This window comes from Erythrolamprus reginae, chromosome 2 (genome assembly GCF_031021105.1).
Source record: "Erythrolamprus reginae isolate rEryReg1 chromosome 2, rEryReg1.hap1, whole genome shotgun sequence".
NCBI classification, from domain to species: domain Eukaryota; kingdom Metazoa; phylum Chordata; class Lepidosauria; order Squamata; family Dipsadidae; genus Erythrolamprus; species Erythrolamprus reginae.
Genome location: NC_091951.1, coordinates 250,935,490 through 250,959,353, shown reverse-complemented (window position 1 = coordinate 250,959,353; position 23,864 = coordinate 250,935,490). Strand labels below are relative to the sequence as shown.

General features: G+C 49.1%; 1 long non-coding RNA gene across 1 annotated transcript; it reads right to left on the bottom strand.

Annotated features, from left to right (window-relative positions):
- Nucleotides 1-298: 298 nt before the first annotated feature.
- On the bottom strand, nucleotides 299-22,252 carry LOC139162274 (uncharacterized). The gene is made up of 3 exons (XR_011558290.1): nucleotides 21,913-22,252; nucleotides 16,468-16,544; nucleotides 299-381 (listed from the first exon to the last, which is right to left on the bottom strand). It is a non-coding gene; the product is annotated as an uncharacterized lncRNA (long non-coding RNA).
- Between the last annotated feature and the right edge of the window lie 1,612 nt (nucleotides 22,253-23,864).

The window sequence follows — 23,864 nt, the reverse complement described above, 5'->3', positions numbered from 1 at the left end:
TCCTTTAATTTTAAGGAAAGCACTGAGCTTTCCTTAAAATTAAATGAAGTCAGATTTTATCAACATTTCGATCTGGAATACAAGATCTCTAGGAAATCCAAGGGCTATAGTGTAGGCTAGATTGAGAAGTTAAAGAAAACACCCAGAAGAAAATAATGACATGTATATAGTTATGTGATAGAAACTGGACTCGGGGCAGTACTATTTTTCTAGCTGAGAAATTGTACTATTCTTCTGAATTAACTAATAGCAATCATAGAAATACTGCACCTGTAAAATAGTTTCAGGGGGGGTTGGCTGAAGAGATAAATGGAAACCAACAGTTTTCCTGGTGCAAAAAATCGAAAGACTTAGATGTCCTGTCTTTATCAATCGTGGCTCCTAGATAGACAGACAGATGATTATGTAACCTCAAGTTGTTTTCTATTTCTAGTGAACATTTAGATGTATTTTCTTATGACAGATGTTTTTTAAAGTCTAGAATGAGTAGAGTAAAATATAAAGAGATTTCTTATCAGAAATTACATTCATTCACATGTAATTTCCCAATATTTATTTATTTATTTATTTATTTATTTATTATTTGGATTTGTATGCCGCCCCTCTCCGAAGACTCGGGGCGGCTCACAACACGTGGAACAAATCATAAATAATCCAACTAAATTTAAAATATTTGAAAATTTAAAAAACCCCATATACTACCAGACACACACACAAGTATACCATGTATAAATTAAACATGCCCAGGTGGAGATGTTTCAGTTCCCCCATGCCTGACGGCAAAGGTGGGTTTTAAGGAGTTTACGGAAGGCAGGAAGAGTAGGGGCAGTTCTAATCTCCGGGGGGAGTTGGTTCCAGAGGGCCGGTGCCGCCACAGAGAAGGCTCTTCCCCTGGGGCCCGCCAACCGACATTGTTTAGTTGACGGGACCCGGAGAAGGCCCACTCTGTGGGACCTAATCGGTCGCTGGGATTCGTGCGGCAGGAGGCGGTCTCGGAGATATTCTGGTCCAGTGCCATGAAGGGCTTTATAGGTCATAACCAACACTTTGAATTGTGACCGGAAACTGATCGGCAGCCAATGCAGACTGCGGAGTGATGGTGAAACATGGGCATACCTAGGTAAGCCCATGACTGCTCTCGCAGCTGCATTCTGCACGATCTGAAGTTTCCGAACACTTTTCAAAGGTAGCCCCAATATTAGTTCCCGCGTAGTCTCCATGTAGATAGATGATACTTTTATAAAGGCTAGAATAAGTACAGAATAAAATATAAAGAAACTTTTCATCAGAAATTAAATTCACTCATGTATACTGTAATTATCCAATAGTAATTCATCTTTTGTAGAGTTTAGTGTAGAAAGAGAAAAATCTGTCAGATATGATTTCAAATCACTTTCTCCCCCCCCCCCCCCCCCAAGCTTCAGTTCAGGGATTTAAATGTGATGCGCATTAAACATTTAAATCAACCGAAGCTTTCAGATACTTCTCAAGGGCAACCAGGTTCTCAAGACCCAGAACTGGGTGTAACTACTGCACAACTCGCAGTTTATGCAAAGACACTCCTGGCTGTGAGTTGCAAACCCAAAGCCACTCCATCTTTCAGGACATTGACTTTTGAGCCCAGTCAGCCTTCTGTATATCGTCTTCAAAAATCTTCTTAAAAGCCAAATTGAGCATATCAATCATTTCCTGCAAAGGATAAGAAAAATGCACCAGGGAAATGTTTTATACAAATATCAGTTACATACGTTAGACATCGTAAATTATAAATATAACCATAGACTTAATTCCAACTGTTAGCAACAGATACACAAATATGGACAATAAAGCATCATGTCAAAAAAGCCAAAATTTGCCAATTCGGCAAATGGTTTGTTTCTCAAGTTTGCTGAGTAAAGACAGGAAATAAATGTGCCCAAATGAATAGCCCATAAAGGAATATTAACTGGTATCTAATAATATTTTTCTATCAGATTTTAGCTAAGGAGGAATGGTTGCTGGTGCTTAAAACAGTGTGTACCACGATTCTTTTAGATAGCATTAAGATGTTTTCATATGTCATTTAGGTATGTGAAAAGATGATGCCTATGAAGCATACACTATAGCCAGCCCTGGGACACAGGCATTTGGGGGCTAATGTCAAAAGACGAAAATTTATATCAGTGCAGAAATCCCTATGCAATACTCATGCTTTTTAGACATAAAGGCTGGAACTTCTGTGGAGAAGAAAAGTATGTAGAAAGGAGAGGTGATTTAATAATTCTTAGACTCATCAAACAATCCAGACAGACTATCTCATGTAGCAGGTTGGAGATGTACAAATTTCCTTTAAAATTTTGGTAAAGGGTAATCCCATAATTTACTATGTTATTTAATTTCTATACCACTCAACTCTCCAAAAGGAGTAATTGTTTTGTCTTCACCATAAAGATTTAAAACATACTAGAACACCTTTTATTATAAGCATCTCTATCATGAGCAGTGGGAAACCTATGACTAGGGCAGTGGTGGCGAACCTTTTAGAGACTGCAAGCCAAAACCCACTTGTCGCAAAGTGCCAACAAGGCAATTTAACCTGAATTCTGAGGTTTTACTACCTAAAATGATAAAGGCAGAGTTCAGCTAATTGTTCTATGAAAAATGTGATAAATGCACTTTTATGCCCCTTCATTTTTTCTGCTTTTGAAATATTATGCCCAATAACAATAAAAAAGAAAAACTTTTGTAATATCATTTTTCTTTTTCTCCTTCCCTTTCTGTTTTTCTCTCTCTTTCCTTGCCTCTCTTCCCCTTTCCCTTCCTCTCTGCCTTTTTCTTTCTCTTCCTCTTTCCCTCCCTCCCTCTCTGCCTCTGCTTCTCTCTTTCTCACCCTGTTTCCATCCCTCTGTTTCTCTCTCTCCTTCCCTCCCTCTCTCTCTCATTGCCTTCATCTGTTTCTCCACCCCTCCAAAACTGGTGCTGGGTGGTGGGAATCTGGAGGCTGATGACCCTAGGAGCAGTGCACCGAAGTTCAGCTGGCTGGCAGGGAGGCATGGCACCCCAACGCAGGCAGCTCTGCAGGAAAAGAGCTATTGTACTTACCTGAATGGTCTTCTCAATGCGCTTCGTGGAGAGTCCAACGTGGGGTATACTCTAGTTTTATTGGTAGGGACTGAGTTTGAATTTAAATAATTAATTCTGTCCTGCCCCCTGCTTGCCCCAGAGGGTTCAGTTTTAAAACGAAGGCATAGACATATATTTTTTATATAAAAAAACTTTATTTGTTACAGGAAAAAACCAGAACTATAAAAAGGAACTGCCACCCTGGGCAAGAACAAGGCCGGGTGGGTTTTGGACTCTCCACGCAGCGCATTGAGAAGACCGTTCAGGTAAGTACAACGGCTCTTCTCCAATGCGCTGCTTAGGAGAGTCTAACGTGGGATATACCCAAGCTAAGGAGACAGGGAGGGATTAGGCCTGGTCAGGGGAGCAGAAGCGGCACACACTCATTGAAGAATTCTCCTGCTAAAAGCTGCTTCTGCAGAGGCAAAGACATCGAGGCGGTAATGTCTAATGAACGTTGTTGGGGACGACCACGTGGCTGCGCGACAAATATCCTCCACTGATGCCTGTGTGTTCCAGGCGGCGGATGTGGCCGCACTTCTGGTGGAGTGCGCTGTAATCCCTTGTGGTACCTGCTGGGACCGTGCAATATATGCTTCCGCTATGCAAGATCTTATCCATCGTCCAATTGTTTGGGAGGAGACCTTGAGTCCCTGAGTGGCCGGGAGGAAGGAGACGAACAAGTCTTCAGATTTTCTAATCGGTTGTGTCCTACGAATGTACAGTTTGAGGGCTCGCCGGACATCTAGTTTATGCCAGCAGTGTTCCTGAGGATGAGCGGCTTGGGCGCAGAAATCTCGTGAAATGGTGTGTTGACCTTCGGTAGAAACGCCTGGTCCAGTCGCAGGACCACTCTATCTTGATGGAAAATGCATAAATCCTGCAGTACTGAGAAGGCTGATAATTCCGACACCCTTCTGCTGAAGTAATTGCTACCAGAAGAGCGGTCTTAAATGAGAGTATGCGAAGTGGAACTGAGCGCATTGGTTCAAAGGGCGGGCCAGTTAATGCCCGAAGGACCAGTGGGAGGTCCCAGGTGGGATACCTGTGCACCACCTGTAGTCTGATGTTAGTAGCACCGCGGAGGAAGTCTCGAATGTAGGGGCGGTGATATAGTGACCTCAAATTCTCCAGGCGAAGTACTGTGGACAATGCTGCTACCTGCCGGCGGAGGGTGTTCGGTGCTAGTCCTTTTTCAAACCCTGCCTGGAGGAAGGACAAGATCTGTTCTAAGGACTCTTGCAATGTGTCCAGATTCTTTAAAGTACAGAAGGTAATATGCTGACCAAGTAGAGTCGTAAATCCTGGTTGTTGAAGACCGCCGGGCTGCCTGGATAGTTCCTATTACCATATCAGGTAGGGAGAGTGCTCTCAATCGGCACCCCTCAAGTACCAGACGGTGAGGTGCCACCATTGAGGGTCTGGGTGGTGAACTGACCCCTGGGTGAGGAATACCTGACTTTCCGGAATCCGCCATGGTCTGGAGACCGATAGATCTTGTAAGTCTGAGAACCACGGGCGGCGTGGCCAGTGTGGCACTACCAGCAGAATCTCTGCCCTTTCCGCCAGCAGATTGTTCACTACCCTTGGGATGAGTGCCGTCGGGGGAAAGGCATAAAGAAGCCCTTCCGGTCAGGGGGAGCGTAGGGCATTGACACCTTCCGCTCCTGTGGATGGGAAGCATGAGAAGAAGCGGGGGAGCTGTGCATTGTCCTGGGTGGCAAACAGATCCACCTGTGGCGTGCCGAACCGTAGATAGATGTCCTGGAATATGTTCGGGTCCAGCCGCCATTCCGCTGGATCTAATGTTGCCCGGCTCAACCAATCCACTTGTGTGTTTAGAGTCCCTGCTATGTGCTCCGCCCACAAGGACTGCAGTTGTTGTTCCGCCCAGGAAACTAGTGTCTCTGCTTCCTTCATGAGGCATTGTGATTTTGTGCCTACTTGATGGTTTATATATGCCCAGGTGGCCACATTGTTTGTGAGGATGAGGACTGGGCGGCCTGCCACCCGGGGAAGGAACTGGCGTAGGGCTAGCGATACCGCCCTTAACTCCAAGAAGTTGATGCTGTTGTTGGCAAGCTCTTCCAGAGTCCAGGTGCCCTGGGCTATTTGGTGTGCCGTGTGTGCCCCCCAGCCTGAGAGGCTCACGTCGGTTGTCACAGTGACGGACATCTGTTCCTTGAAGCAGGTGCCCTGGTGGATAGCTGATGTTGTCCACCATTGAAGGAAGTGGCGGACCCTGGGTGGTAATCAAACCAGCTTGCTGGTGTGACTGTTTTTGTTCTTCTGAAATGGCAGGAGGAACCATTGTAGTTGTCGTGTGTGTAGTCTTGTCCAGGGGACCACGTCGATACATGATACAAACATGCCCAGTAGCCTGGATATTAAGGCCAGTGGTACTTTGTGGTCGTGACGTACTGATTCTACTGTCTCTACTAGGGATGCTTGATGGTCTGGTGACGGGAAGACGTGGCAACTGACCGTATCTATGATCGTGCTGAGATGACGAAGCGATGTTGTAGGTGTCAGGTGACTCTTCGCAAGATTTATTGAGAATCCATGCGCCTGTAGGGACCGGATGGATAGATCGACCTGTGCTTGTTTGGGCGACCTGGATAGAATAATGACGTCGTCTAAGTAGGCTTGGAGTCTTATGGACTGGAGGCGTAAGTCTGCCATTACGACATCTAGCAACTTGGTAAATGTCCTGGGTGCTGAGGATAGCCCGAAGGGCATGGCCCGGTATTGGAAGTGGGCACCTCCCAGGTAAAACCGTAGGTATCTCCTGTGGTCCGGGTGGATTGGTACATATAAATATGCCTCCTGTAATTCTATGGAGGTCAGGAGGTCGTGCTGACGGATGCAAGCTAGGATGGATTTGAGTGACTGCATCTTGAACCTGCGGTACTTTACATAAATGTTCAGTTGCTTTAGATTGAGGTTGAAACGATATCCCCCTGAATTTTTGGGCACTAGGAAGATGTGTGAATAAAATCCCTTTCCCTCCTGGTCCAGAGAGGTACCGGTTCGATGGCCGCGATGTCCAGCAGGTGTTGGACTTCTTGTTCGAGTAGGTCCCTTTCCGCTCTGTTGGCAGGGATGGGGCATCTGAAGAACCGGTTGGGCGGGAGGGCAAGGAATTCTAGACGCAGTACTGATTGGATGGTGTTTATGGCCCAGCAATCTGAGGATGTCTCTTCCCATTGCGTGGAGAACACTTGAAGTTTTCCTCCAATGGGAGCATCTGTGGATGAGTCATTTGGATTTCCGAAAGTTTCTGGAGGGTTGACCCCTAAACGGGCGTTTAGGTTGGATGTATGAACGGTACCACACCGCATTCCTGTCTGTAAAGGGCAGTCTATCCTGTCGATAGTAGCCTTGGCCATAGGTTCTCTGGGCTTGCGCAAAGGTAGAGGCTGTAGTGGTGTCGTAACGAAAAGTCTGTCTGCGGGAATATGGTGCTAGTCTTCTATCAGCACGCCTATAAGCCTTAGGGAGGACCTTGCGTTTGTCTTTTTCCTCAACCAATACTGAGTCTAATGACTCATCAAATAGTTTCTCCCCGCTGAAGGGAGCTGCCGCAAGATGCCATTTAGGTCTTGCATCAGCGTGCCAGCTTTTGAGCCAGAGAAGGCGGCATGAGGACATAGTGGCCGCCACGGAACGCGCAGCGAACTTAGCGGAGTTCAATGTTGCGTCCACGGAAAACTCCGCTGCAGCGAGAAGCTTAGTTAATTCCTGACGGAGTCTAGCGTCCTCTGGGCCCAGTCTGGATTGCATTTCTTTAATCCAAACAATGGATGTGCGTTTAAAAAATGAAGCTGTATGGGGAGCCCGCAATGCCCATGCTGCTGACTGATGTGACTTGCGGATGAGGGTTTCCGCTTTGCGGTCGTCCGGCTTCAGGCCTTCCATGTCTGCTGGGACTACAGCATTGGAAACAAGATTGGCAACCAGTTGATCCACAGGGGGGATCTGTAGCAATCCTTCAATGTTTGGGCCAAACCCATAGAACTTCTTTTTGATGGAGGAAGGGCCTGCGGCCGCTGTAGAGTTCTCCCACGGGTGTTTTATATTATCGATGAAAATTGAAGACGAGGGGATGAAGTCGGATTCCTTTTCTGGTTCAGTAAAAAGTCCTGAAGTAGGGTCCAGCTCTACTGATGGGTCGGTAGGCTTGGTAGTGGAACCCAGACTAACTGTGGTCTTTGCTTTGTTCAAAAGGGTTTTGAACAGTGCGGCTTTAAACAAGCCGGTAAAAACTGGTCGTTCAGTAAATGTCTCTTCATCCTCAGAGAACTCGTCCTCTGCCCCACTTCCCTCATCATGTGACGGGGGCTGAGCCCCCAGCGAGTCCTGGTAGGTGTAGTGGGCATTAGCCATGGGCCATATCTCTGGTTGCTGGCTCTTGGTAGGCATAGGAGGTTGCTGCTGGATGCCCGTGGCGATGCCCTACGAGTATGCGTTGGCAATCATGTCCTGCACCATTGGGGAGAGGTGATGCCAAGCGTCAAGGCCCGACCGCAGGCCTGCAGCCATGGGGGTGAAGGAGGCAGATGGCACCGGCTTTGAATTTGCCAGAGGTGGAGACTGCAACCCCACATCCTGTCCCGGGGTTGTTTTGCGAGCTGAGGCACCGAGCAGGGGGAGTGTCTCCCCACGTTCAGGAGACCAGTCTTTGTCTGCGTTTGCAGGGGCAGGTTCTGGTATATCCATGGCATTAGCTGTGGGTTGGGGAGGCATACCCATTTGAGAGGGTGGGAGGCTCCAAGGCTGTTGAAATTGATTGTAAGGCAGAGTCCAGGTCTGCTTCTGAGCCTGCTCCATCATTTTTTCCAGAGCTTTAATCCTCTTTTCAGTCTCTTTAGCAGATGCAGAAGACTGGGAGGATTTGGACTTTGGCTTAGTGGAAGGTGCCTTGTCCTTGGGCTTAACCACAGCTGGGGGTGGTGCAATGTCTTCTGACCCTTGTTGGTGTTCTTTAGTCTCAGCCATTGAAGCAGTTGGAGCTTCCAGTCCCGCACCGCCCACAACAAGCCACCAGGTGGCAGCCTACACTAGAGAGACAGGCTTCTCAAGGCACACAGAAAAAACGCCGGTGTTTTGCTGCTGAAACAGCCTGTAACGTGAGCCCCAGCAGCTGTTTAAACTTCGTGGCAGCTAGTAGTGAAGGAGAAAAAAAAATTCCGGAAGCCGGGATTCCTTTTAAAAGGTCTCCGGCGGCTCGCGCATGCGCCCACTAGTAACCTGGTTACTATGGGGCTTTTAAAATGGCGACCCCCAGGCTGATGCGGGCGACGCCATTAGCGAGGTCAAAAAAAGGGCTTGGGAGCGCCGAACATCTGATTAGCGCGGCGAGCTGCGGCACGAAATACAAACTCTGAAGAGTCAGCCTGAAGAAAGGACTTTGGAGGAGCTGGTTTCAGGTGCAGTGGGAGAAAGGGAGGAAAAACCTAGGCCAGGGGTAGACAAAGTTGGCTCTTCTATGACTTGTGAACTTCAGCTCCCAGAATTCCTGAGCAAGTCATGCTAGCTCAGGAATTCTGGGAGTTGAAGTCCACAAGTCATAGAAGAGCCAACTTTGTCTACCCCTGGCCTAGGTTTTTCCTCCCTTTCTCATGCAACAGCTAGCATAGCCATAATGTATAGTGTGATACCATTGGCACTAGGGGTTAAGGAAACACCCTCTTTGATGACATCACACCATGCATTGTTTTATGGCAGATATCAAGCAAGGAAAAGAGAGGAGAGAAAAAAAACATGAAGCAGTAGCAACCCTCAGAATGACTTGTTAATAAACCTCTGGTTGGGAAAAGAACGAGCAATGCCCTTGAGTGGCCTTCGCCATTATCAAAATTCCCATTCTTATCCTTAGCATTTTTATCCTAAGAATTTTCCCGTCTATTGACTTTTCCTTAATGATCCTACCTTCCTCCACAGAGGCCAAAACCCTATGGTGAAAGTTGTCCACACTGGCTGAGTTGGGAATGGAAAAGGGACAACCATTCAGAAACACAACTGAATGAATGAATGAATGAATGAATGATTGAATGAATGAATGAAAAAAAATTCGCTCAATCAATTCCAACTTCTCATGAAAGGAAAAGATCTCACAAAGTTGGAATTGATTGAGTGAATTTTTTTTTTAGTCCCACAAACTTTTGTTTCCCTGAAAATGAAACTGATGAAGAAATGCGATGGAGCTAGGCTTGGGTGATGACGCACGTGCCCACAGAGAGGGCTCTGCATGCCACCTCTCACATGATGCTATAGATTCACCACCATAGGTCTAGGATTGTCCAAACTTTTCCACTGGTTGATTGTTCTCCCTGTTGGGAAATTTCTCCTTGGTTCTTGGTTGCTTTTTCCCTTGATTAGTTTCCATCCATTGTTTCTTGTCTTGCCTTCAGGTGCTTTGGAAAACAGGTTGATGCTCTCTGCTCTCTGCAGTCCTTCAAATATTGGAACACTGCTTTCGTGTCATCCCTAATCCTTCTTTTCATTAGATTAGATAAACCCAATTAGCACCATCCTTGTTTCTCAACATTTTTTTGATATTGTGGCGACCAAAACTGGATGCAACATGGAATACTAGTGCCCAGTATGAAATTATAATTTACCCTTTTGCAGCAGGAAAGAAACCCTCACTGTGGTTCAATGTTTTCCCTACTGTATTTTTTAAACATATTTGGTACGAGTGAGGCTGGGCATGAGAACAACTAACAGACTTCAGTTTTCTAAAAGGGGGGAAAATGACATTCTATGGTAGCTAATAGATGTGCAAAAGAAAATGATAATCTGGAAAGATTGAAACCAGAGAATTTCTGAGATTAGTTGCAGCTTCCTACTTTCTCCTCTCCTGGTAAGTCACTTTCCTGAAGGATTTGCTTGGTGGACTGCAGAATCCCTTTCTGGGTGTTGCTGATCTCAGAATGCATTTGATCTATTTCGTTCTTAAGGTCCTGAATTTCATGGAATTGATCTTCCAGCAGATGTTGAGATTTCCTTGTAATAAAGGAGGGGAAATGGGTGTCAGGATTATATGCAAAACTCTGAAAAACTGTTAAATGGCAAAGCAAAAGGATACAAACCCATTCTATTGTTGCTTCCGTTTAGTGTTGCCTGGATTTTTGCTGTAGACTAGTGTGATACAACTGGTCCTTGACTTACAACCATTCATTTAATAAGTCTGAAATTACAGTGGCACTGAAAAAAGTGATTTCCGACCACTTTTCACATTTAGGACTGTTGCGGCCTCCCCATGGTCACATGACAAAGATCCAGATGCTTGGCAACTGATTCATATTTATGACGGTTGCAGAGTCCCAGTGTTGTGATCATCTTTTTGCAACCTTTTTACAGACAAAGTCAATTAGGGAAGCCAGATTCATTTAATAACCATGCTATTAACTTAACAAAGGCAGAGTTTCACTTAACCAGCGTAGCAAGATAGTGGTAAGCAGGGGCAAAATTCACTTAACAAATGTCTCATTTAGTAACAAAAACATTTGGGCTCAATTGTGGTCGTAAGTTGAGGACTGACTGTAATCAACTGTTTTCCAGACCATTCCTGGGCCTGCAATGCACCAGCTAATTATTGTGGTTACATAAAACTGGATATTAAGGCATTTCCCCCGAATCTGAAGGATATTAGAATCAAGAAGGGAGATATTAAGCATGCCTGACCCCAATACGGTAAACCAAAGATGTCAAACTCAATTTCATTGAGGGGCACATCTGGGTTGTGTTTGATCTTGAGGGGAGGTGGGTGTGTTTCATTTTCAGGGAAACAAAAGTTTGTGGGACTAAACAAAAAATTCACTCAATGAATTCCAACTTTGTGAGATCTTCTCCTTTCATGAGAAGTTGGAATTGATTGAGTGAATTTTTTTTTTCATTCATTCATTCATTCATTCATTCATTCATTCATTCATTCGTGTTTCTGAATGGTTGTCCCATTTCCATTCCCAACTCAGCCAGTGTGGACAACTTTCACCATCAACCGGTTCCAGTTGGGGAGCAGAGAGGAGGGGTGGGACTGCTGCTCCGCTGGCTACGGTAGATAACATCAAATAATATAGGAACCCCTGGTTAATGCTATACAGGACTTGCAGTTTTGGAGAGGTGAGCATTTGCTGCCGAGGAGGACGCTCGCCCCCTGCTCCCCCCGCGCTGTTTTCCGCCCCTCTTTTACCCCAGGCCCGGCAGTTTGATCAGCTGGGCTCCGAAAATAGCGACTGCGGCGTTGTGACGTGACTGAGCCGCCTGTCATCTGCGGCTTCGAGACACACAGTCTGTTGCCTCCGTTTGCTGTTTATTCATTTAGGAGGGACAGAGAGCAGTGAGAAGACAGAGCCCCAGAGGAAGACACTCCCTTATATAATCTGGGGAGATTCTGATGCCCCCCCCCCTTGCTCCGCAGCGTTTTGCAGGCTGCTTTCTTTTCGCAAGGGAGATATCACCAGGCAATCAGCTGGGGCTCGGATAATGGCGGCCCCCTGATGAGAACTGGAGCCGGCTGCCGCTTTGCCTGTCTACTTCCTGCTTACCATCGGCTGTTGTTCACTGTTTCTTTTCCTTTTGCTGAGTCATCTGCTTGCTGCTGCTGCTACTTTAAGTGGTTGTAATATTATCGGAACTGAGCAAGCCAGCCGGATCCTCCCCATTGAACTGGATGGTCCTGAGAAGCCGTGGCGCCAGATGGTGGGGGCGCCCGGCATCGGAGGGGCCATCGGAATAGGTGGACTTACAAGGAAGGAGGAGACCGAGTCGGAGCCAGAGATTGAAACTCATCTTACTGAGCCCACATGGAGTCTGTACTAAAACCATGTAAGAATGTAGAGGGACTGGAGACTGGGAGCAGAGGAGGAAAAGTGATTGTGGATCCACAGAAAGAACTGAGACTGCCAGCCAGTGGCAGTGGCTGGCACCAAAGATCCCAAGATCCTAGAAAACAATATACTTGGACTTCTCCTTGGTCATTGAACTTTTCTCTCCAGAACTCACTCTTTAGAACTGGTGCTGTGTTGTTGACCTGATGGAATATCATCTTAATTATTTCCTATATTTTTTGCACTCTACAACTTTAGCACTTTATAACTTTAACGATTTTTTAATAATTATATGTTATTCTATTAAGATCTTGAGAATAACGTAGTGTTAATTAGTATCCTATTTTAGTGTAATTGATTTTTATATTGTTTTTTAATTGAATTTATATTGAATTTTTAATAATTAATATTTTAGCTAATTTTTTAGAAGGTGTTTTAAACTAATGAATTATTGGGGTGGGTATGATGACACGTATGAAATGAATGATTGTTATGGGTGGGCTGGGTGGAACTTTGGTATGGATGAAATAAATGGTATGAATGATTTGATTAGCCTACCTGACACAGGAGAGGCAGGAGGGGAGGGGGCACCGATGTCTGAGGTGGTAGAGGGTCGGAATATTCCAGTCCTGCTGGGGAGAGGCAGATATGGCAGGGGCCACAGAGCTAGCCGTTCCAGGGGAACAAGAGATCGTTGCGTAATAACGATCCCTTGTTCCGGCTCTGTGAACCCAATCCTGGGTGCTGGTGATGAGTGTAATTCTGGCCCTGGGCTCAAGCTGCTGCTACTCAATGCCAGGTCGGTGGTAAATAAAGCTCTCCTCATCCGGGATCTGATCCTGGATGAGGAGGCCGACCTGGCATGTGTTACTGAAACCTGGCTGGGCCCAGAGGGAGGAGTCCCTCTCTCTGAAATTTGCCCAGCCGGGTTTCAGATATGGCATCAGCCTCGACCCCAGGGAAGGGGGGAAGGAGTGGCTATTATAGCCAGGGAGAGCCTTGGCTTGCGTAGACTCGTTGCTCCAGAGATTGCGGGCTGCGAGTCCTTCCTGGTGAAGTTGGACTTAGGGGTCCAGGTGGGCTTGTTTCTCACGTACCTGCCTCCCAGCTGCGGGTCACAAGCCCTGCCTGTGCTACTCGAGGAGGTAGCCGGGTTGGCGGTGGGGTTCCCCAGACTTATTGTCTTGGGGGACTTTAACCTGCCGTCGCTCGGTGAAACCTCTGGACTGGCACAGGAGTTCATGGCCACCATGACAGCCATGGACCTGACCCAAGTAGTACAGGGTCCGACTCATGAGGGGGGGCATGCACCCGACATGGTATTCCTCTCTGAGCAACTGAGTAATGGTCTGAGACTAAGGGGCTTAGAAGTGTTGCCTGTGTCATGGTCAGACCATTTTCTACTGCGGCTTGACTTCCTGGCTCCAATCCTTCCCCGCAGGGAGGCGGAACCGATTAAGCTGTTCCGCCCCAGACGCCTGATGGATCCAGAGGGCTTTCAGAAGGCGCTTGGGGTTATTCCAGATACACTCGTACACAGTTCGGCAGAGTCTCTGGCTGAGGCCTGGAACAAGGCTGCAGCGGAGGCTCTTGACCGAATTGCGCCGTTGCGACCTCTCCGCGGCACTAGACCCCGTAGAGCTCCATGGTTCAACGAGGAGCTCCGGGAGTTGAAACGCCAGAAGAGACGTCTAGAGAAGCGATGGAGGAAGAGTAAGTCCGAATGCGATCGAACACTTGTAAGAGCACATGTTAAGACTTACAAAGTGGCGCTCAAGGCGGCAAGATGCGCGTATCATTCCGCCTTGATTGCATCAGTGGAATCCCGCCCGGCCGCTCTGTTTAGGGTGACCCGCTCCCTTCTTAATCAGGGGGGAGTTGGGGAGCCCTTGCAGAGTAGCGCCGAGGATTTTAACACGTTTTTCGCTGATAAAATCGCTCGGATCCGAGCGGACCTCGACTCCAATTGGAATACAGAGTCGACTGACAACGAGTCAGTTGAGGTGACTGGGGCACGTACTTGTCCACCTGTCTGGGAAGAGTTTGATCTGGTGACACCTGATGAAGTGGACAAGGCCATTGGAGCTGTGAGTTCCGCCACCTGTTTACTGGATCCGTGTCCCTCCTGGCTGGTTTCGGCCAGCAGGGAGGTGACACGGAGCTGGGTCCAGGAGATTGTCAACGCTTCTTTGGGGAGGGGGTCCTTCCCGGATCCCTACAAGGAGGCACTTGTGCGCCCCCTCCTCAAGAAGCCTTCCCTGGAACCAGCCATTCTCAACAACTATCGACCAGTCTCCAACCTTCCCTTTATGGGGAAGGTTGTTGAGAAGGTGGTGGCGCTCCAGCTCCAGCGGTCCTTGGAAGAAGCCGATTATCTAGGTCCTCAGCAGTCAGGATTCAGGCCCGGCTACAGCACAGAAACTGCTTTGGTCGCGCTGATGGATGATCTCTGGCGGGCCCGGGACAGGGGTTTATCCTCTGTCCTGGTGCTTCTTGATCTCTCAGCGGCTTTCGATACCATCGACCATGGTATCCTTCTGCACCGGCTGGAGGGGTTGGGAGTGGGAGGCACTGTCCTTCAGTGGTTCTCTTCCTACCTCTCTGGCCGGTCGCAGTCGGTGTTAGTGGGGGGTCAGAGGTCGACCTCTAGGTTACTCCCTTGTGGGGTGCCTCAGGGGTCGGTCCTCTCCCCCCTACTATTTAATATCTACATGAAACCGCTGGGTGAGATCATCCAAGGGCATGGGGTGAGGTATCATCAGTATGCAGATGATACCCAGCTTTACATCTCCACCCCTTGTCCAGTCGGCGAAGCAGTGGAAGTGATGTGCCGGTGCTTGGAGGCTGTTGGGGTCTGGATGGGTGTCAACAGACTCAAACTCAACCCGGATAAGACGGAGTGGCTGTGGGTTTTGCCTCCCAAGGACAATTCCATCTGTCCATCCATCACCCTGGGGGGGGAGTCACTAACCCCCTCAGAGAGGGTCCGCAACTTGGGCGTCCTCCTCGATCCACAGCTCACATTAGAGAAACATCTTTCAGCTGTGGCGAGGGGGGCGTTTGCCCAGGTTCGTCTGGTGCACCAGTTGCGGCCCTATTTGGACCGGGAGTCACTGCTCACAGTCACTCATGCCCTCATCACCTCGAGGCTCGACTACTGTAACGCTCTCTACATGGGGCTACCTTTGAAAAGTGTTCGGAAACTTCAGATCGTGCAGAATGCAGCTGCGAGAGCTATCATGGGCTTTCCTAAATTTGCCCATGTCACACCAACACTCCGCAGTCTGCATTGGTTGCCGATCAGTTTCCGGTCACAATTCAAAGTGTTGGTTATGACCTATAAAGCCCTTCATGGCACCGGACCAGAATATCTCCAGGACCGCCTTCTGCCGCACGAATCCCAGCGACCAGTTAGATCCCACAGAGTTGGCCTTCTCCGGGTCCTGTCAACTAAACAATGTCGTTTGGCGGGACCCAGGGGAAGAGCCTTCTCTGTGGCGGCCCCGACCCTTTGGAATCAACTCCCCCCAGATATCAGAGTTGCCCCCACCCTCCTAGCCTTTTGTAAGCTCCTTAAAACCCACCTCTGTAGTCAGGCATGGGGGAATTGACATGTTCCTTCCCCCTAGGCTTATAAAATTTTTGTATGGTATGTGTGTATGATTGGTTTTTAACTTGTGGTGTTCTTAAAATTAATTTAATATTGGATTTGTCTTGTATTGCTGTTGCTGTGAGCCGCCCCGAGTCTGCGGAGAGGGGCGGCATACAAATCTGATTAAACTAAACTAAACAAAGAAATTGCTGAATAGTTGGCTGGAAAAGATATGTGGTTTGGAGAATCTGAGAGAAGTAGACTTGAATTTAGAGGGAGGGACTTGGGACTAGGAAGAGAGAGAGAGAGAGAGGAACTGCAAATGAGACCATGCAGAATCTGTTACTTTTAAAGTAAAGGAAGGAAGAAATTAAGGATAATTAATTTGTGCATAAAAGGCACCATTAAAACACAATAATTGAATATTTTATAGTTATAATACATTATTTTAATATAAAACATGGATTTATAATCAAAATAATTTTTAAATATTTAAATTCTTGGGGATGTGCATGCATGCGCGGGGTCGGACACATATGGGGGGTCAAAAATGCATGCAGGGAGTGGAGGGGCAGGAGGTCACTTGCATATGCAGGGAGTGGGGAAGCATAGGGGGAGTGCGCACATATGCGGGGTGCATGCAGGGGAGTTGTGTGGGCAATTGCGAGGCTGGGTGTGTGTTGCATATGCATTGCATTATGGGTGTGCAAGTATGCTTTCGGCAAGTGACAATAAAAATGTTAATCACCAATGTGTTATGGTAACACCTCTTTAGCCTATTTAAACTCTTGCATGTCATCTAATATATGATATTTTCAACCTCTACCCCACCCAACGTAGAACTTCTGTGATGGAGAAGATGATTAAATGCAGAGTTAGCTGTCTTGATTCTGATTTCTTTCCAAAAGAGGTTTTGGACATTGTTACATTGCTACTTACCTTATATCGCAGAAGAATTGTAAAAGTTTTTGAAGAAAGCAGATACACAATAAGGCTAGGAATGCAGCATATGGCTTCTGTGAAACAGAACAATTCACAAAACAATTAAGGTGTTGATTCTGAAGGTTTATAAAGTACCGTATATACAGTGGTCCCTCGATTTTCGCGGGTTCGAACTTTGCGAAACGGCTATACCACGGTTTTTCAAAAATATTAATTAAAAAATACTTTGCAGTTTTTTTCCCTATACCACGGTTTTTTCTGCCCGATGATGTCATACGTCATCGCCAAACTTTTGTCCGCCTTTAATAAATATTTTTTTTAATAAACTTTAATAAATAAACATGGTGAGTAATAATCCAAATGGTTGCTAAGGGAATGAGAAATTGCAGTTTAGGGGTTTAAAGTGTTAAGGGATGGCTTGTGATACTGTTCATAGCCAAAAATAGTGTATTTACTTCCGCATCTCTACTTTGCGGAAATTCGACTTTCGCGGGCGGTCTCGGAACGCATCCCCCGCGAAAATCGAGGGAACACTGTACCCGATTATAAGCCGAGGCACCTACTTTTGCCACAAAAACTGGGAAAACTTATTGACTTGAATATAAGTCCAGGATGGAAAATACAGTGGCTACTGGTAACTTATAAAAATGGTGAGTTTTTGTAGGAGAATAAAAAAACATATGAAGAACGGTTGCAAGAACTGGGTATATCTAATTTAATGAAAAAAGGGACCATGGGAGACATGATAGCATTCTTCCAATATCTCAGAGTTTGCCACAAAGAAGAAAGAGTCAACCTATTGCGGCGCAGGCGGAGTAATAGTCGGACACAAGGTATGGGTATAATGGGGTCACTTTTATTCAATCAACTCAACTTAACTTCTTTAACCGATTAACTTATTTAAACAATTAACCCCACGTGACCTGCAGGGTGCATAAATCAAATGGGGGCGGAATTAACTTTTAAGCCAATTCAACAGAGCAACACTCGGGCGAAAGCTCCTTAAACTGGGTGCGGGTCCTGGTAAACTTACACCTGCCCCCTGCACCATTACCACGCCCCACGTGGCGTGTGGGATGGCTCGCTACTGGTCTATGTTAATGACCAGCAAGCGAGCCACAGGAGCGACCCCCTCCCTGAACCCAAGCCGGTCGAGTCCTGTAATCCGAGAAGGAGCTCGCCCCTCACCTCAGTAGAGGTGCCCCTAAAGGAGATCACCAGTTGCTGTTTACTTCATTTTCCGCCCCCTATCGGCCACAGCAGGGGGTGAAATTTTTAATTTATTCCCCCTGCTCCTCCCCCCTGCACATAGATGTGCAGGCACCTCTGCAGGTCCGCTATAAATTTGTCGTTCCCTTTGTCGGTCAAGTGTACCCCGTCCTGTCTATACAAGTCTATTAGGGATGCCCTGATCTCTGGATGGTCTATCACTCCACCCCCAGCCTGAACTACCCACTTCTTAACCGCTCTGTTAACTCTCTTCCTGGCCCCATCCACCGCCTTAGGGATTCTAGCATGCCGCCAACACCTCCTTGGCAGGATGTTGGACCACCACACGCACGTGTCTGGCCACCGCTCCCAGATCACCTGCAAGCCCTCCCAAATGTGCCACAGCAGATCGACACCTGTCATCGATCCCAGATCGTTACCACCAACGTGCAAAACCAAACAGCCCGGCACCCCCTGCACCTTCCCGCTGTTGAATAACAGGGGAAGAACCTCATGCCACCGTAGGCCTCGACGGCCCAGCCACTGAACAATCACTCGATGATCCATCTCCAACTGCGTGCCGGGCGTCATCTCACGGGCCCTCCTCTTGGCCCAGTACACCATGCTGTGGCCACATATCAGGATTCTGTGTCGCTTGCCCTGTATTTGGACTAGAGGAAGGGAGGAAACAAAACAGCATCAGAAGTGGCGGCACCGACTGCACCCCTCCCCGCCCCACTCACCTAAGGGCGGATGTACGACTGGAAGGCCGCGGATCTCCAGCGGCCCACAGTCTTTATGTCCAGCCTGCTGAAACCTTTGTCCGCTGCCAGCGAAGCTGCACCTATCCTAAAGGAGTGAGTCCCGTAACGTCTGGGATCCAAGCCCAGCCTGGAAAGTGCCTTGGACGTTACCGCCCAAAATTGGTACCTGGTAAGAGGTTCGCCAGAAACATGACAAAAAAGAAAGCCCGGCTCTTTGCCCCTATGGGCCCAATACGCCGCCAGAGCCGCCACCGGGCACACCCTCCGGTTGTTAGCCCGGGAAAGTCTGACCGTCACGCCTCGACCCCTTTGGTCGGTCTTGGACCGTCTAAGCCTCAAGGACACCGAGCCCCTCCGTAATTTGATATCCCTTGTGGTAAATGCCTGACCGGAGCTATCGGCTCTGGAAGCTGCAAGAACTTCGCTGACCCGAAAAGCCCCGAAAAACAAAGTCACCGCAGCCGCGTGGTACAGCGCTGCCTCATACTCAGAGCGGCAGAGCCGGCCCCACAGCTCATAAAGCCCCAACAGGTGGGCAAGCTTTAGGGGACGCCTGCTGTCACCCTGGACCTGGCCTTTCTCCCTGATCCAACCCTCCAGTGTCTTCCTAATCCTGAAATCCCCTGTGGTGTCAGAAAAACCCCTCGACTTGGCTATGAAGGCCAAGCCAGCAAGCTTGCCCCTAATCGTCCGGGCCGACAACCCCCGGCGCCTGTTAAGTGCACAGAATTCGAGCAGGTGCTCCACCGGGGCAGGCCAAAGCTGCTCGTATCTCCTATCATGACGAAAAGCCCAAAATTCCCTACCTGCCCGCTGGTATGACCTCCTGGTGCTTGTGGCTATGGACAAATCCATAGCCTTGCTTACGTCGGCCCTCCAATCAGCCACAGGTGCTGTGGGGCTGCTTCCGGGTGCTCCTTGGCCTGTGGGGCAAGCAGCCGGAACCTAGCCAACTGCCCCCTAGATAATGCATCCGCCACCCCGTTTCTAACCCCTGGAACGTGGTGGGCCCGGAAAAGCATGTTATTGGCCAGGCATCTCGTTACCATATGCCTGACCAAACCCATCACCCGTTCATTCCTAGAGGAGAGTGTGTTCACTACGTGTACTACCGCCATGTTGTCACACCAAAAGTGGACCGTCCTCCCGGCAAAGCTGGTGGACCACAGCTCAATGGCCACGACAATCGGGAATAACTCCAAAAACGTCAAATCCCTGCAAATAGCCTTGCCGCGCCACTCCTGCGGCCAGTCCGCCCTAAACCATTTGTCCCGCCATACCACACCAAAACCGGTCGTGCCCGCCGCGTCGGACTTCACCTGAAAGTCCGCTTTCAGCAGCATATCCTGTCTCCACAACGACACCCCGTTGTACATGTCCAGAAACCTTTGCCACACTCTGAGGTCCTCCCTAACGCTCCTCGACAACCTTATCCTGTGGTGCGGTTTCGTCAAGCCAACCGTCGCCCGGTACAGTCTAAACATAAAAGCCCTACCTGGCGCTATCACTCGACACGCAAAATTTAATAGGCCAGCCAGCTCCTGAACCTGCCTAAGAGTCACTTTCTTGGCGGCTCGGGCAACCCTCACCGCATCCTTGAGTCTCGTCAGTTTATCATCGGGTAGCCTACACGTCTGCGCAACGGAGTCCACCTCGATGCCTAAAAATGTCAGTCTGGTCGAAGGCCCCTCGGTTTTTTCGTGAGCCAAAGGAACGCCTAAATCCAAGCATAAATCTTGAAAACCTGTCATCCCCCGCTGACAGTCGTCGGAACCCGCCGGTCCGGCGAAAAGAAAGTCATCCAAATAGTGCACCACCGACTCAAACCCCGTACCTTTAACATGTGCCCACTCCAAAAATGAACTAAACTTCTCGAACAGGGAGCAGGACACAGAACAACCCATCGGCAGGGCCCTATCAACAAAAAACCCGCCATCGAACTGAAAACCCAACAGGTTGAAATCCTCCGGGTGAATAGGTAAAAGCCGAAAGGCCGATTTGATATCACATTTTCCCATCAGCGCCCCTACTCCGCACGCCCGGACCATCGCGACGGCCATCTCGAATGGTGTGTAGCGTACCAAGCATAACTCCTCGGGGATGTGATCGTTTACCGACTCGCCCGGAGGGAAAGACAGGTGATGGATAAGCCTGAACTCCCCTGCGGCTCTCTTGGGCACCACCCCGAGTGGGGACACCTGCAGTAAGGGCAGGGGGGGCTCCGAAAAGGGGCCCAGCACCCGGCCCTCGCGCACCTCCCTCATAATTTTGTCCCGCACTACGTGCCCCATGCCTGCCACCGACCTCAAATTATCCGCCAGACAGGCCTTCCGAGGCCCCCTGTAGGGGATCCTGAAGCCCTCGGAAAAACCTGCGATCAGAAAATCCGCACCTTTCTTGGGTCGATAGCCGGTGAGCCATTCCTTCAATCTGTCCAACCTAACGGGGGTTGGGCCCCTTACTTTGAGCTCCTCCCGGCTGGGGTTTGGCTGGGGCCCCAGCGTCTTTGGTGCCGGCCCCTCCCCTTCCCCTGTAACAGGCGGAGGTCGGGTGCCGGCCATTGCACAAGGCGCAGGCGTGGCGAAAACGGCAATATGACCTTGAACAGGCTTCCCTGGCGCCGTACTCGTAACAGTACGGCGGGCCCCGAAAGGGCGAACCCATTCCGCTACGCTGGCCAGAGGCCGGGGTCACCGTACCCACCGCCGGGCGGGGAAGAGTAGCCTCCTTGCCGCGTGTCAGAAGTAAATGGCCAGTGGGAGTCCGCCCGCTGGCTGGGGTCGCCGCTTGCTGCGTGGCCTGAAGCCACAAATCATTATGCCTCATATCCCAAGGCCAATGCCTATTGTGGGCGGCGAACCTACGAAAGGTCTCATCATATTGCTTCCAAGCCTCGCCCCCAAACTCCTGATAAGCCTTCAGGATCATGTTCATTTACAAGATGAGCTCATGGGTCTTATGGACGTCATCTTCCACAACCACGGAGTGGTAGGCCAAAAAAGCATACGCCCACGCCAGTATCCCTTTATCGATTTTGGTATCTTTTGGGTCATCCGACCCCTTCTTGCCCTCCTTATCCCTATCCTTTTTAGACTTTTCCGGTAATAAAATTACCGGCCCGGCGGAAAAATGTCAACATAAGCGCCGCGCCAAATCTTACGCTTGAGGGCCTGTGACATGTGCATACTGAGCGGAGTGTCCGGAAGGCCAGGTGCGAAAGGGTTATCGCTGTCGCTAACAGAGGTGCTGGTGGACCCAGAGGTGGTCGGCCGTGAGCTATCCTTCGAGGTATCCCTCTTCCTCTTGTGCCTCCTGGCCAACTCCCTTCTACGCCCCCTCCTCCAAACCTGAGCTGCCGTGCGCGAGCGCCAGGTCCTATGAGCCCTACGTGTCGTGCGTTTAGCCGCCTGTAGCCTGCCCCGCGGCCCCCTTGGGAGGGACTACCGGTGCCTAGGCACAGGGCACTCACCCCAGTGAGAGGAGTCATCGTCTGCATCCTCGGAGCCGGACACCATCCTTCTGGCCTTCCTCCTTTTGCTCTTCTTTTTCGCGCGCCGATCTCCACGTGCTCTCTGTGGGCTCTCCGCCGACTCCAATGAGCTCCTAGACCCCTCCGCGCTGGTAACGCACGTGGCTCGGCCCCGCCGGGACCTGCCTCGCTTCTTCGGCCTCCCATCAAGTTTCTCAAGCAAGGAAGACAGTAGATGTGAGGAAACCGAAAGTGAATCCCCCACCTCCTGCTCCCTCCTGGCAGGCCTTGCGGCGGGGGCCTCTGCCTCAGACAGACCTGTTTCAGATCCGCTGGGAGCACCTACCTCCGCCCCAGTAGCCTCACCTAACCCCCCCAGTGCATCCACAGGGAGGGCCCGGCCCTGGCGGCGGCCTCTCGCCCCTGATGAGGCTCCCCTTTGGCCCGTTGCGCACCCCCGGGGGCTCCCCTCCCCCCTGGGGCAGCCCTCATCAACCGGCCTCCGGGCTGGCCTTGCCCCCAGGGCCTCGCTCCACGCTCGCTTGGGGGCCCGCTTCCTACCGGTGCGGCGGGGCTCGATGGGGGGGGTGCCTATCCCTCCGGCCTGCCCCCCCGCAGCCCGCCGCCGGGCCCCCGAACGGCTTCTCCCTCCCCCCGCCATGTACTGCCGATCAAATGCGCCTCCAAACCCTGGGCAGGGGTGTCGCCGAAGCGAACTGAGCCTCCAGCCGCCGCTCGCGGCTCTTCAGGCCTCCAAAAGTGCACCGCCGCGTGTCCCTCGTCGCTCGTCTGCTTCGCCGGCCTTCGGGCCTCTTGCGCAATAGCCCGAGCCGGCAGCAGCAACCTTGACTCACGGCGATCCGGGCGAGTCTGCTGCGCCAAGAGGCAGCCCACCTTATCTAGGGCTGCCTGGCTCGCCCGGCCAATCGGTGCTCACGCACCCGCTGACGTCTTTACGGCACCCCACACCACGTGGGTGCCGCGGCTCCGCCCCAACATGGCCGCCTCCTTTGCCCGCCGATCGCCACAAACCCCATCCGCCGGTAAGTCGGCAGCGGGAATTCTCCAAAGCACCTGAGGGAAGAACAAGAAGCAATGGGTGGAAACTAAACAAGGAGAGAAGCAACTTAGAAATAAGGAGAAAATTCCTGACAGTTGGAACAATGAATCTGTGGAACAGCCTGCCACCAAAAGTTGTAAATGCTCCAACACTGGAAGTTTTTAAGAAGATGTTGGATACCCATTTGTCTGAAGTAGTGTAGGGTTTCCTGCCTAGGCAAGGAGTTAGACCAGAAGACCTCCAAGGTCCCTTCCAACCCTGTTGTGATTATTATATAACTTTTTTCCTTCCAAAATGTTTTTTATTTATTGCATCTTTCTTCCTTCCCTTCCAAAATCTTTCTTTTTTTAGAATTCCAAAAACCTCTTAAAATATCTTTAGGAATGTTATCTTAATCTTAAAACCTGTTATCTTAATCTTCATTACAATATCATTATAATTTTCTTAATAATAGGGATTTCATATATTCTTTCAAAACAATTGCTTAAATCAAACTTCCATGTGATAAATATTCAGATTTTCCATTTGAAACATATTTCATAAGTGAAAATCATTATTACTATATCAATAGATCAGTAAATAACAATTGGGGGTTACTCAATCATTAACTGTAAAATCTTTCTTCTACATGATATTTATCTTGCATAAGGAGAAACCATACTCTTAAAAAAAGGTAAATCTATTCATATTAATTATGTAGAACAAATGATTAATGACAAAATTCATACTATTATATTATCCTAACCTTTGTATTGTTTTAAAAAAGTCAGCATTAACAATCCACTTGGGTAGGATAAGTATAGTTAGAAGAAAAAGTTTAATTACACAGTTATCCCCACTTTAAGCAACATTTTATTACAAAATAACCTATCCTGTTAATCAAATTTAAATG